The sequence below is a fragment of the Moschus berezovskii genome, chromosome 1 (assembly GCF_049115385.1).
Source record: "Moschus berezovskii isolate FMDL1 chromosome 1, NW_MosBer_1.0, whole genome shotgun sequence".
Classification (NCBI taxonomy): domain Eukaryota; kingdom Metazoa; phylum Chordata; class Mammalia; order Artiodactyla; family Moschidae; genus Moschus; species Moschus berezovskii.
The window spans coordinates 117,400,519-117,414,316 of NC_142460.1; the positions used below are offsets into that span (position 1 = coordinate 117,400,519).

General features: G+C 40.8%; 1 pseudogene; it reads left to right on the forward strand.

Annotated features, from left to right (window-relative positions):
• The first annotated feature begins 8,865 nt into the window (after positions 1-8,865).
• Positions 8,866-9,275, forward strand: LOC129550943 (histone H3.3 type 2-like; annotated as a pseudogene).
• Positions 9,276-13,798: the final 4,523 nt, after the last annotated feature.

Genomic DNA, 13,798 nt, shown 5'->3' on the forward strand with positions numbered 1-13,798 from the left:
CTGGAATCAAGATTGCTGGGAGAAATATCAATAACCTCAGATATGCAGATGACACCACCAGTATAGCAGAAAGTGAAGAGGAACTCAAAAGCCTCTTGATGAAAGTGAAAGAGGAGAGTGAAAACGTTGGTTTGAAGCTCAACATTCAGAAAACAAAGATCATGGCATCTGGTCCCATCACTTCATGGGAAATAGATGGAAAAACAGTGGAAACAGTGTCAGACTTTGTTTTTTGGGCTCCAAAATCACTGCGGATGCTGATTGCAGCCATGAAATTAAAAGACGCCTGCTCCTTGGAAGGAAAGTTATGACCAACTTTGACAGTATATTAAAAAGCAGAGACATTACTTTGCCAACCAAGGTCCGTCTAGTCAAGGCAATGGTTTTTCCCGTGGTCATGTATGGATGTGAGAGTTGGACTGTGAAGAAGGCTGATCGCCGAAGAATCGATGCCTTTGAACTGTGGTGTTGGAGAAAACTCTTGAGAGTCCCTTATACTGCAAGGAGATCCAACCAGTAGTTGACTCACTGGAAAAGACTCTGATGCTAGGAAAGGTTGGGGGCGGGAGGAGAAGGGGACGACGGAGAATGAGATGGCTGGATGGCATCACCGACTCTGTGGACATGAGTTTGAGTGAACTCCGGGAGTTGGTGATGGACAGGGAGGCCTGGCGTGCTGTGATTCATGGGGTCGCGGAGAGTCGGACACGACTGAGCGACTGAACTGAACTGAACTGAACTGACAGAATATTTTTAAAATTCAAGGCAACAGCCAGCAGAGGGCGCTCTTGAAAGTAGATGGCATTAGCCATCTATACAGCAGCTTGTTTCACCTGGAATTTTAGAAGAGTTTTCCTAACAGTTGATAAAAGGTAATGACTATCCACTCCAGTATTCTTGCCTGGAAAATTCCATAGACAGAGGAGCCTGGCAGGCTACAGTCCAAGGGGTTTGCAAAGAGACATGACTAAGCAACTAACAACTTTCTGCACTATGAAAGGTAAGGGGCTTCCCCAATGGCTTAGCGGGCAAAGAATCCACCTACAATGCAGGAGACACAGAGGATGCAGGTTTGATCCCTGGGTCTGGAAGATTCCCCTGGAAATGGCTACCCACTCCAGTATTTTTGCCTGAAAAAGCCCATGGGCAGAGGAGCCTGGCGGGCTACAGTCCAAAGTGTCGCAAACAGTCGAATATGACTGAGCGACTAAGCACATATAATAGGTGAATAAAAGGGCATGCTGTATTTAACCACAGAATAAGTTAAACTGAGAGTTTTTAAAATAGAGAGACTTTAAAATCCTCATAAGTACCTAGAGGGGCTTCCCAGGCTCAGTGGGAAGTGGTAAAAAGTCCACCTGCCTGGTGGGCTACTGTCCACGGGGTCACAAAGAGTCGGACACGACTGAGCACCCCACATGCACCTAGAGTAAATGACTGCATTTTTAAAGCAAGGCAAAACTAAAAAGCACTCATACTGATTCTTTGTTAAAGCATGTCTCTACCCACCAGTGTTTGTCATTTTTAAAAAACATGTTTTTATTCAAGGTAGATATTTGCCATCCATTTGGGAAAAGGCTGACAGAAAAACAGTGTTCTTCAATTTTGTACCATTTAGTATAGCAGGAAATATAGGACCTTCATCTTTTGTTGTACTTGCTGGCCAAACCCAGCAGCCAGCGCTGGATGAATCCTTAGTTGGGAAGAAACTGCCTTTGAAAACAATAGGTAAGGCAGAGCTAGATAGCCTTTAAAAGCTAAAGCACATTTTCAATTCAAACAACATTCAGCAGTGACTGAATTCAGCAGTTTTCATATTGCTATACTTTAAAAAACAGGTATGTTCCATGGGCTTCCCTAGTGGCTCAGTGGGTTAAAAAAAAAAAAAAAGAAAATCAGTCTGCCAATGCAGGAGACACGAGTTTCATTACTGAGTTGGGAAGATCCCCTGGAGAAGGAAATGGCAACCTACTCCAGTATTCTTGCCTGGAAAAGCCCATGGACAGAGGAGCATGGAGGTCTGCAGTCTATGGGGTTGCAAAGAGTTAGACGCGACTGAGCAAATGGGCACACATGCACGCGTGCGCACACACGCACACACGCACACACACACACTATGTTCCATGGTTAAGGGAAAAAGCTTGTCACCCAGCTCACGTTAGAACAGAAGAAGAAGCCTGTGTTAGAATTAAGGAAACCACAATTCCAGTACTAGCTCTGCTAGAAATTTCTCGTGAATTTAGGTAACTCTTCATTGGTGCTTTGGTTTCCCCATTTAAAATTTATATTTACCTAAACTTTCTTCAATCGTGTCCGACTCTGTTCGATCCCATAGATGGCAGCCCACCAGGCTCCCCCATCCCTGGGATTCTCCAGGCAAGAACACTGGAGTGGGTTGCCATTTCCTTCTCCAATGCATGAAAGTTAAAGTGAAGTCGCTCAGTGGTGTCCGACTCTTAGCGATCCCATGGACTGCAGCCTACCATGCTCCTCCATCCAATGAAATAGTGATATAGAAATAGGCACTTATAGCCAAAGAAAAGGACAAAAATATGCCAACTAGAAAAACCACTTTTGGTTAACTTCTGGTTTGACTTGAGTCCCCTGGCAGTTAAGGAAAAGAGTAAAAAACATGATTAGTGATTTGCTGTTTCTATCAGTGTTCTGAGGCATTCCAGTCTCTTAGGGTTGGTGTTTCCCTAACTGAATAAAAAAAAAAAATCACTCCTTGCAAATTAATGAAAAAATATCCTTAATTATTTTAAAGCAAATACAATAGGAACTCATACATAACTATTTAATCAATTTTGATGAAAACTGAGGACATTATTTTAAACCTCAGTGTATCCATAAGTTCACTCAATGAAAGTAATAGTGCTTTCCCTACTGCCAACCTCAAAGGACGATTCAAAGCTAAAGAAGAACATTTTTTTTTTAATTTTATGAGTTTTTTGACCTGAAATAAGTAGGTAACCAAATATTTCTCCAGCAAAAAATGAGTTTATTTGGGATCAGCAGAGAATTGCAATTCATGGTCTACAGCCAAGGTGATCCACATGCAAGTCCCAGCATGACACGGAAAGGAGAATGTTTTTACAGAGAGGAAAAGGAAATTGGGAGGACTATGCAGAAAATACCCTGGAGAAGGGAAAGGCTATCCACTCCAGTATTCTGGCTTGAAGAATTTCATGGACTGTATGGTCCATGGGTCACGAAGAGTCAGACACAAGTGAGCAACTTTGACTTTCATACAGAAAACAAAGAGCTGGTGGCTTTTCGTTGGTTGAATCATTGTGGGGAAGAGAAGAGTCTATTTTCTTGTTGTGCTGTGCATGGTTGTGTTCAACTCTTTGTAGCCCACCAGGCTCTTCTGTCGAGCTCTTTCAAATCCTAAAAGATGATGCTGTGAAAGTGCTGTGCTCAATATGCCAGCAAATTTGGAAAACTCAGCAGTGGCCACAGGACTGGAAAAGGTCAGTTTTCATTCCAATCCCAAAGAAAGTGAATGCCAAAGAATGCTCAAACTACCGCAAAATTGCAGTCATCTCACACACTAGTAAAGTAATGCTCAAAATTCTCCAAGCCAGGCTTCCACAATACGTGAACCATGAACTTTCAGATGTTCCAGCTGGATTTACAAAAGGCAAAGGAACCAGAGATCAAATTGCCATCATCCACTGGATCATTGAAAAAGCAATAGAGTTCCAGAAAAATATCTACTTCTGCTTTACTGACTATGCCAAAGCCTTTGACTGTGTGGATCACAACAAACTTTGGAAAATTCTTAGAGATGAGAATACCAGACCACGTGACCTGCCTCCTGAGAAATCTGTATGCAGGTCAAAAAGCAACAGTTAGAACTGGACATGGAACAACAGACTGGTTCCAAATAGGAAAAGGAGTACATCAAGGATATATATTGTCACCCTGCTTATTTAACTTATATGCAGAGTACATCATGAGAAACACTGGGCTGGATGAAGCACAAACTGGAATCAAGATGGCTGGGAGAAATATCAATAACCTCAGATATGCAGATGACACCACCCCCATGGCAGAAAGTGAAGAAGAACTAAAGAGCTTCTTGAGGAAAGTAAAAAAGTTGACTTAAAGCTCAACATTCAGAAAACTAAGATCATGGCATCTGGCCCCATCACTTCATGACAAATAGATGGGGAAACAGTGGAAATGGTGACAGCTTTTATTTTGGGGGGCTCCAAAATCATTGCAGATGGTGACTGCAGCCACGAAATTAAAAGACACTTAACTCCTTGGAAGGAAAGTTATGACCAACCTAGACAGGAGTAGTAAAGAACTCATCTGCCAATGCAGGAGACCAAAACTAAAGTTCTATGTAGGCGTTCAAGCTGCTCTAATTTATCTTCCATCTACAAACTATTTTCTGTTTTGCCTAAAGTACCAGTTCAGTTTCAGTTCAGTCTCTTAGTTGTGTCCGACTCTTTGAGACCCCATGAACCGCATCACGCCAGGTCTCCCTGTCCATCACCAACTCCCGGAGTTTACCTAAACCCAAATCAATCAAACCCATTGATTCAGTGATGCCATCCAACCATCTATCCTCTGTCATCCCCTTCTCCTCCTGCGCTCAATCTTTCCCAGCATCAGGGTCTTATCAAATGAGTCAGCTTTTCGCATCAGGTGGCCAAAGTATTGGAATTGCAGCTTCATTATCAGTCCTTCCAAGGAACACCCAGGACTGATCTCCTTTAGGATGGACTGGTTGGATCTCCTTGCAGTCCAAGGGACTCTCAAGAGTTTTCTCCAACACCACAGTTCAAAAGCATCAATTCTTCTGTGCTCAACTTTATAGTCCAACTCTCACATCCATACATGACCATTGGAAAAACCATAGCCTTGACTAGATGGGCCTTTGTTGACAAAGTGATGTCTCTGCTTTTTAATATGTGGTCTAGGTTGGTCATGACTTTCCTTCCAAGGAGTAAGCGTCTTTTAATTTCATGGCTGCAATCACCATCTGCAGTGATTTTGGAGCCCCCCAAAATAAAGTCAACCACTGTTTCCACTGTTTCCCCATCTATTTGCCATGAAGTGATGGGACCAGATGCCATGATCTTAGTTTTCTGAATGTTGAGCTTTAAGCCAACTTTTTCACTCTCCTCTTTCACTTTCATCAAGAGGCTCTTTAGTTCTTCTTCACTTTCTGTCATAAGGGTGGTATCATCTGCATATCTGAGGTTATTGATATTTCTCCTGGCAAACTTGATTCCAGCTTGTGCTTCCTCCAGCCCAGCATTTCTCATGATGTACTCTGCATATAAGTTAAATAAGCAGGGTGACAATATACAACCTTGATGTACTCCTTTTCTGATTTGGAACCAGTCTTTTGTTCCATGTCCAGTTCTAACTGTTGCTTCCTGACCTGCATACAGGTTTCTCAGGAGACAGGTCAGGTGGTCTGGTATTCCCATCTCTTTCAGAATTTTCCACAGCTTACTGTGATCCATGCAGTCAAAGGCTTTGGCATAGTCATTAAAGCAGAAATAGATGTTTTCCTGGAAACTTCTTGCTTTTTCAATGATCCAGCAGATGTTGGCAATTTGATCTCTGGTTCCTCTGCCTTTTCTAAAACCAGCTTGAATGTCTGGAAGTTCACAGTTCACATATTGCTGAAGCGTGGCTTGAAGAATTTTGAGCTAAAGTACCAAGTGCCCAATAATTACTTTTGGAACAATGCTATATAAATCCTGAGGGAAACACTAATAATAATAGATATGATGTATTGAATGCCTATATATGTGATAAGCATATTGCAATATTTTCCCCTAACATTCTATAGTATCTTGCCTACATAATAGGTAAGTAGTCTCAACCCATCATGATTTTTTTTTTTTTTTTCAGTTTCCAAATTGGCATGACCTAAAAGGGAAAGAGTTCTGTAAACAAGGGGGAACACTTTGTTGTCCATCAATAGAGATGTGTCTTATTTCCTCTTTGGCTTACTTTGCCAAATCTGATACATCAGACACCCAGTGAAGATTCAGAATGTATCAAATCAAAGCACATGATGGAGGAACATGGAGCATACTAAGTATTAGCATCATGATCTGGTTTGATTTTTAAGACTTTACCAAAGGTTTTGGATACACTTTGGTGATTTTAAAAGAACACTGAACATCCCTTAAAAAATACTACATTCAAGCTACTCTAATTTATCTTCCATGTACAAACTATTTTCTGTTTTACCTAAAGTACCAAGTACCCAGAGATTGCTTTTTGGAACAATGCTATATAAATCCTGAGGGAATCATAGATATGATGTATATGATGTATTGAATGCTTATATATGTGATAAGCATATTGCAACATTTTTCCCTAACAGTCTGCAGTATCTTGTGCTTTGGAGATGAGGGAATTGAGAGGTTAATTAGCTTATCCAAGATCACATAGCTGGAAGGTGGCTGAGATAAGGGATTTGAATCCAGATCAATTTAACTCAAAAGTCTGTGCTCTGTGCTCTTTCATCACATCATTCCAACCCAAAGAAGGTGAGTTTCTGATCCTGACTTTAAAGTCCTAAAAGCTGCATTGATTGTTTTGGGCAGTGGAAGGATATCCTATTAAAAAACTAGTGATGGTTAATTTTGTGTGTCAAGTTGACTGGACCAGGAAGTCCAGATATTTGGTCCAACATTATTCTGAGTGTTTGTAAGGGTGTTTGGGGATGAGATTAACATCTGACTTGGTAGACTGAGTAAAGTAGATTGCCCTCCCTAATGTGGGTTAAAGTGAAAGTCACTTGAAAGTGAAAGTGAAGTCGCTCAGTCGTGTCCGACTCTTTGCGACCCCATGGACTGTAGCCACCAGGCTCCTCCGTCCATGGGATTCTCCAGGCAAGAGTACTGGAGTGGGTTGCCGTTTCCTTCACCAGGAGATCTTCCCAACCCAGGGGTCGTGTTTGATTCTTTGCAACCCCATAGACTATACAGTCCATGGAATTCTCCAGGCCAGAATACTGGAGTGGATAGCCTTTCCCTTCTCCAGGAGATCTTCCCAACCCAGGGATAGAACCCAGATCTCCCACACTGCAGGTGGATTCTTTACCAGCTGAGTTACCAGGGAAGCCTCCAATGTGGGTGGGCCTCATCTAAACTAAGGCTTGACTAGAGCAAAAAGGCTGACTGCCTGTGAATAGAAAGGGATTTCCTTCTGCCTGACAGTCTTTGAGCTGGGACATTGGTTTTCTCTGCTTTTGAACTTGGACTGGAATTTACTCCATTTGCTTTCCTGGTTCTCAGGCCTTTGAAATTGAACTAGAATTATACCACCAGCTCTCCTGTTTGTAGATCACGGGAGGCTCAGCATCTGTCATGAGCCCGTTCCTTATTATAAATATCTGAAAATATATGTTTATACATATAAACATATGTGTATATATGTATATTACCCTCACATATTATAAATATCTGAATATATACATGTATATACATATATATATATTCAGTTACCCTTGAACAATTTGAATTATGCAAATCCACTTATAAATATGTGGATTTTTTTCAATAAATACAGTGCCTGTATTTTCATTTTACAGATCTTTATATTAGCAAAGTGTGGGGAAAAGTTTGTGTTCCATTAACGATCACAATATGCAGAATCAGCAGAACTAGGGTTTTAGTCCTGATTTTATTTGAACTGTTTCAGCTTCCTGTCCTTGGGTGAGTCATTAATCAATTCTTTGTTTTTGAGGAAGAGATAGCAGTACACAGATCTTTGACTACAGGGGATCAGAGGGTGGTGGTTGGCTTTCCTTATTCTCCCACTTGTTCAAGGGTCAACTCCATATATTTGTTTGTGTGTGTATATGTATGTTTGAATATATATCTCCTATTTTTTATTGGTTTTCTTTCTTGGGAGGACTCAGACTAATACATAAGTCTTCTCATCAAGTGTTCTGAGATCAGCCAATCTGTTATTTATTTCATCTGGTCTTCAGCTGTTGTTTATGTTTCATCTGGTTCACCTCCAAGCCTCTGACGCACTCATCTCTGATAACATTCTGGAAATTCCCACTGTACTTCCCTGATGGCAAAATTCACATCCACTTACCTTTGATGTTACTGAGAATTTCAGGAGATAAAAATGACTTATCATCCAAAACTAAAGCCTTTTATCTTTTAAACTTTTAAACATAAAATTTATTTTTTAATAGCTCAAGTTCTTTGGTTCAAAGTAGAAAGCTATTTTATATTGTAGTTTGCATACTTAGTTCAACACTCTTAATAGATAAAATATATTGTGTAAATTGTCTCAAGTGAAATGATACTCATCTTTAGGTCAGAAAAGGGGACATTAAAAAATTGAAGTGCATAAAAATCAAAATGGATAATTCACCCAATTTCTAAGACCACATTTTGCATTGGATAGTATAATCAACTATGCCACACCTAAGAGGGTTTTCCCACCAGTCTTCTTAACTATATGGAGGAGTCTGTGAAACAAACCAGTTGAATAGGATGTTACTGTGGGCAGGAGCATTGTGACCCACCTGGGGAAAGGTTGTCTGCCTACTTGCCACCAATGAGCTCTGGCTTGGCTTTCTGACTCATTTTGACATTAAGGGGATTTTCTGTGACTGCCTTATCTCTGTGGCCTATAGGAGTAGTTATGCCCGCAAAGAGGAGCAAATTAGTTTCCAGTATATTAATGAGATCAGAACCAAGGACAACTGAGCAAGAATCCTGTTTTTAAAATCAGAAAAAATTGTTCATGAGTGAAGAAACGCAAGTGTTCGCCGCGCCGCCGTCGCTCTCCAACGCCAGCGCCGCCTCTAGCTCGCCGAGCTCAGCGAAGGAGAAGCGGGGTAAGTAAGGAGGTCTCTATACCATGGCTCGTACAAAGCAGACCGCCCACAAATCCACCGGTGGTAAAGCACCGAGGAAGCAACTCGCTACAAAAGCCGCTCGCAAGAGTGCGCCCTCTACCGGAGGGGTGAAGAAACCTCATCGTTACAGGCCTGGTACTGTGGCACTCCATGAAATTAGACGTTATCAGAAGTCCACTGAACTTCTGATTCGCAAACTTCCCTTCCAGCGTCTGGTGCGGGAAATTGCTCAGGATTTCAAAACAGATCTGCGCTTCCAGAGTGCAGCTATTGGTGCTTTGCAGGAGGCAAGTGAGGCCTATCTGGTTGGCCTTTTGGAGACACCAGCCTGTGTGCTATCCATGCCAAACGTGTAACAATTATGGCGAAAGACATGCAGCTAGCACGCCGCATACGTGGAGAACGTGCTTAAGAATCCGCTATGATGGGAAACATTTCATTCTTTAAAAAAAAAAAATTCTCTTCTTCCTGTTATTGGTAGTTCTGAACATTAGATATTTTTTTCCATGGGGTCAAAAGGTACCTAAGCATATGATTGCAAGTGGAAAAATAGGGGACAGAAATCAGGTATTGGCAGTTTTTCCATTTTCATTTGTGTGTGAATTTTTAATATAAATGCGGGGACATAAAGCATTAATGAAAGTCAAAATGTTTCAGTGAACAAGTTTCAGCAGTTCAACTTTATAACAATTATAAATAAGCCTGTTAAATTTTTCTGGACAATGCCAGCATTTGGATTTTTTTTAAACAAGTAAATATCTTATTGACTGCAAAAAAAAAAAAAAAGAGTGAAACGCAAGTAGAATCTGCAAGTCGTGGGCTACATTCAAATATCCCAACCAAGGAAGGTATTACTGTGTATTATGATGTGTGCCCCTAAGCTCATTTCATAAATATATATTAAAAATGTGTATCTGTTTAGCTGTTACATCATTAACTCATTCATTTGTTCAATACACACCCATTAAGCATCTTTCATTTTTAACCATTATGCTGGGTACTATAAGAGATTTTAAGATAAATAATAGAAGCATGTGGGGAAGACGATTGCCCCAAATAATTGAAACACAAAACAGCTTTATAAGTACAAGTAAGAGGGAGAACAAACAGTTATCAGGATTCAAAACAGGCTAAAATTTAAACAGAGTACTACATGAAGTAAATTAGGAAATACTTTACGAAGGATGAAGAATATGATTTTAGTGTTGAAGCTGGCAGGAAAAGGGCCCTATGAGTACATGTGGATAAGTGTAAAAGTTTACTCACCAGCACAGTTTGACTGATGAAAAGAGCATGGGTGATTGGAATAGGGTGAGGGACACAACTCATATCAATGGAGAAACCAGAGAAGCATACAGAAATTAAAGATTAAACTTAACCAGAAAGAAATTGCCCTGTGCATACCATGGCCAGTGTGACATGGTGGAGCAGGTACTGCCAGGACTGTGAGTCGGAAAACCTTAGCTCTACTCTGGTCTCTCCTTGTCTTCTGGGGGCTTATTTCACCAATTTGGGTCTCAGTGTCAATATGCCTGATATAGGAGTACTACTCTGCCTACTTCAGAGTCTTTATGAGGATTAGACACTGCAGATGATTACTGATGTCCTGTGTAGATTGGAAGATATTCATTTTTTGAGAGTTTAGAACACTAATTCATTTTTAATGTAAACCCATCCCTCCTTAAACAATGTGACTCCTTGATGTAGAGCAAAACCAATTTAAACATATCTCATAGTAATGATGATAAAATTTACTTTGATTTATTTAGAACCCTCTTGATATGGGTACTATTATCATCCCTTGTTGTTGTTGCTCTTCAGTCACTCAGTCTGACTCTTTGTGACCCCATGGACTGCAGCACACCAGGCTTCCTTGTCCTTCATTATCTGAGTTTACTCAACTCATGTCCACTGGGGCTTCCCTAGTGGCTCAGTTGGTAAAGAATCTGCCTGCCAATACAGGAGGCACAAGAGATATGGATTTGATTCCTGGGTTGGGAAGATTCCCTGGAAAAGGAAATGGCAACCCATGCCAATATTCTTGCCTGGAAAATTCCATGGACAGAGGAGCCTGGCTGGCTACTGTCCATTGAGTCAGTGATGCCATCTGACCATTTCATCCTCTGTCACTCCCTTCTCTTCTTGCCCTCAATCTTTCCCAGCACCAGGGTCTTTTCCAGTGAGTCAGCTCTTCGCATCAGATGGCCAAAGTATTGGAGTTTTAGCTTCAGCATCAGTCCTCCCAATGAATATTGAGGGTTGATTTCCTTTAAGATTGACTGGATTGATCGTTGTCCAAGGGACTCTCAAGAGTCTTCTCCAACACCATAGTTCAAAAGCATCGGTCCTTCAGTGCTCAGCTTTCTATATAGTCCAACTCTCACATCCACTCATATCTACTGGAAAAACCATAGCTTTGACTATACAGACTTTTGTTGGCACAGTGATGTATCTGCTTTTTAATATTCTGTCTAGGTTTGTCATAAATTTGATTCCAAGGAACAAGTGGCTTTTAATTTCATGGCCTCCGTCACTGTCTGCCATGAATTTGGAGCCCAAGAAAATGAAATCTGTCATTGTTTCCACTTTTTCCCCATCTATTTCCCATGAAGTGATGGATCCAGATGCCATGATCTTAGTTTTTTGAATGTTGAGTCTAAGCCAGCTTTTTCACTCTCCTCTTTTACCTTCATCAAGAGGCTCTTTAGTTTCTCTTCGCTTTTGGCCATTAGGGTGGTGTCATCTGCATATATGAGGTTGTTGATATTTCTCCCAGCAATCTTAATATTAGTTTGTGCTTCATCCAGTCTGGCATTTCACCTGATGTACTCTGCATATAAGTTAAATAAGCAGAGTGACAATATATAGTCTTATCTTCTTTTCCCAATTTTGAACAAGTCGGTCGTTCCATGTCCAGTTCTAACTGTTGCTTCTTGACCTGCATACAGGTTTCTCATGAGGCAGGTCAGGTGGTCTGGTATTCCCATCTCTTTAAGAATTTTCTATGGTTTGTTGTGATCCACAACACTAAAGTCAAGGCTTTAGTGTAGTCAATGAAGCAGAAGTATATATTTTCCTGAAACTCTGTTGTTTTTTCTATGTTGGCAATTTGATCTCTGGCTCCTCTGCCTTTTCTAAATACAGCTTCAAAACCTGGAAGTTCTTGCCTCGTGAACTGTTGAAAACTCGCTTGGAGAATTTTGAGCATTACTTTGCTAGCATGTGAGATGAGTGCAATTGGGCGGTAGTTTGAACATTCTTTGGCATTGCCTTTCTTTAGGATTGGAACAAAAACACCTTTTCCAGTCCTGTGGCCACTGCTGAGTTTTCCCAATTTGCTGGCATGTTGAGTGTAGCACTTTAATAGAACCATCTTTAGGATTTGAAATAGTTCATCACCTCCACTAGCTTTGTTCATAATAATGTTTCCTAAGGTCCACTTGGGCTTCCCTGGTGGCTCAGAGGTTAACGCGTCTGCCTCCAATGCGGGAGACCCGGATTCGATCCCTGGGTTGGGAAGATCCCCTGGAGAAGGAAATGGTAACCCACTCCAGTATTCTTGCCTGGAGAATCCCATGGATGGAGAAGCCTGGTAGGCTACAGTCCACGGGGTCGCAAAGAGTCGGACACGACTGAGCGACTGAACAGAACAGAATAGACAGAAGGTCCACTTGACTTCACACTCCAGGATGTCTGGCTCTAGCTGAGTGACCACACCATTTTAGTTATCCAGGTCATTAAGACCTTTTTTGTACAGTTTTTCTGTGTATTCTTGCCACCTCTTCTTAATCTCTTCTGCTTCTGTTAGGTCCTCACTGTTTCTCTCCTTTACTGTTCCCATCTTTGCATGAAATGTTCCCTTGGTTTCTCCAATTTTCTTGAAGAGATCGCTAGTTTTTCCCATTCTATTATCATCCCTTATTCAGAAGAAACTGAAAATTAAAGGGAGTAAATCACTTGCCTACTAGAAGGGGACTATAGAAAGGCATAGTTGAGTTTATAAACTCAACAAATCAGCCAAGTCCATAGCAGGCCACACTGCTCTCATGTAAAGCAAGAAAGACACAAGCTTGCATATGATTTTAAAGAAAAATCGTATTCCTTTAGTGTCTGTTGTCCAAAAAATATTAGCCCAAAGTGACCTAATAGTCAGTTCTCTCCTTTATTTAAAAAAAAGAACACAAAAGGAACCATCTTTAATGTTAATATTATAATTCACTGAATTGAAATTAAATGAGATACTACTTTAGTTAACATTTTAGCAGACACTTTAAGTTATTTGCATATATTTTTTCCAATTATAAATTGAGATGCTCATCATAGAAAATTGAGAGAATATTGAAAAGCATGAAGAGGACCATAAAAATAACATACAACCCCAGTATTAGCATTTTATTTTTTTGGCTGTGTGACAGCTTGCGAGATTTTAGCACCCTGACCAGGGATTGAACTTGTACTCTCCCCAGCAAAAGCACTGGAAAATCCTAACCATTGGGCAGCCAGGGAATTAATTCCCTAACATTTTGTTAAATGTCATTTCAGTTTTTTTAATTTAAGGATAATATTTTTAGGTTTTCTGTCCCTAGTGAAATATAGCTATTTTGTTAACTGAAAATGTTTGCATCTGAAGATATAGATTTCTCAACAACACAATTTTAACTCACTGCTATCTTTTTCCTTTAATATATATAATTATCAGTTCAGTTCAGCTCAGTTCAGTCGCTCAGTCGTGTCCAACTCTCCGCGACCCCATGAATCACAGCACGCCAGGCCTCCCTGTCCATCACCAACTCCCGGAGTTCACTCAAACCCATGTCCACAGAGTCGGTGATGCCATCCAGCCATCTCATTCTCTGTCGTCCCCTTCTCCTCCCACCCCTAATCCCTCCCAGCATCAGAGTCTTTTCCAGTGAGTCAACTCGTCGCATGAGGTGG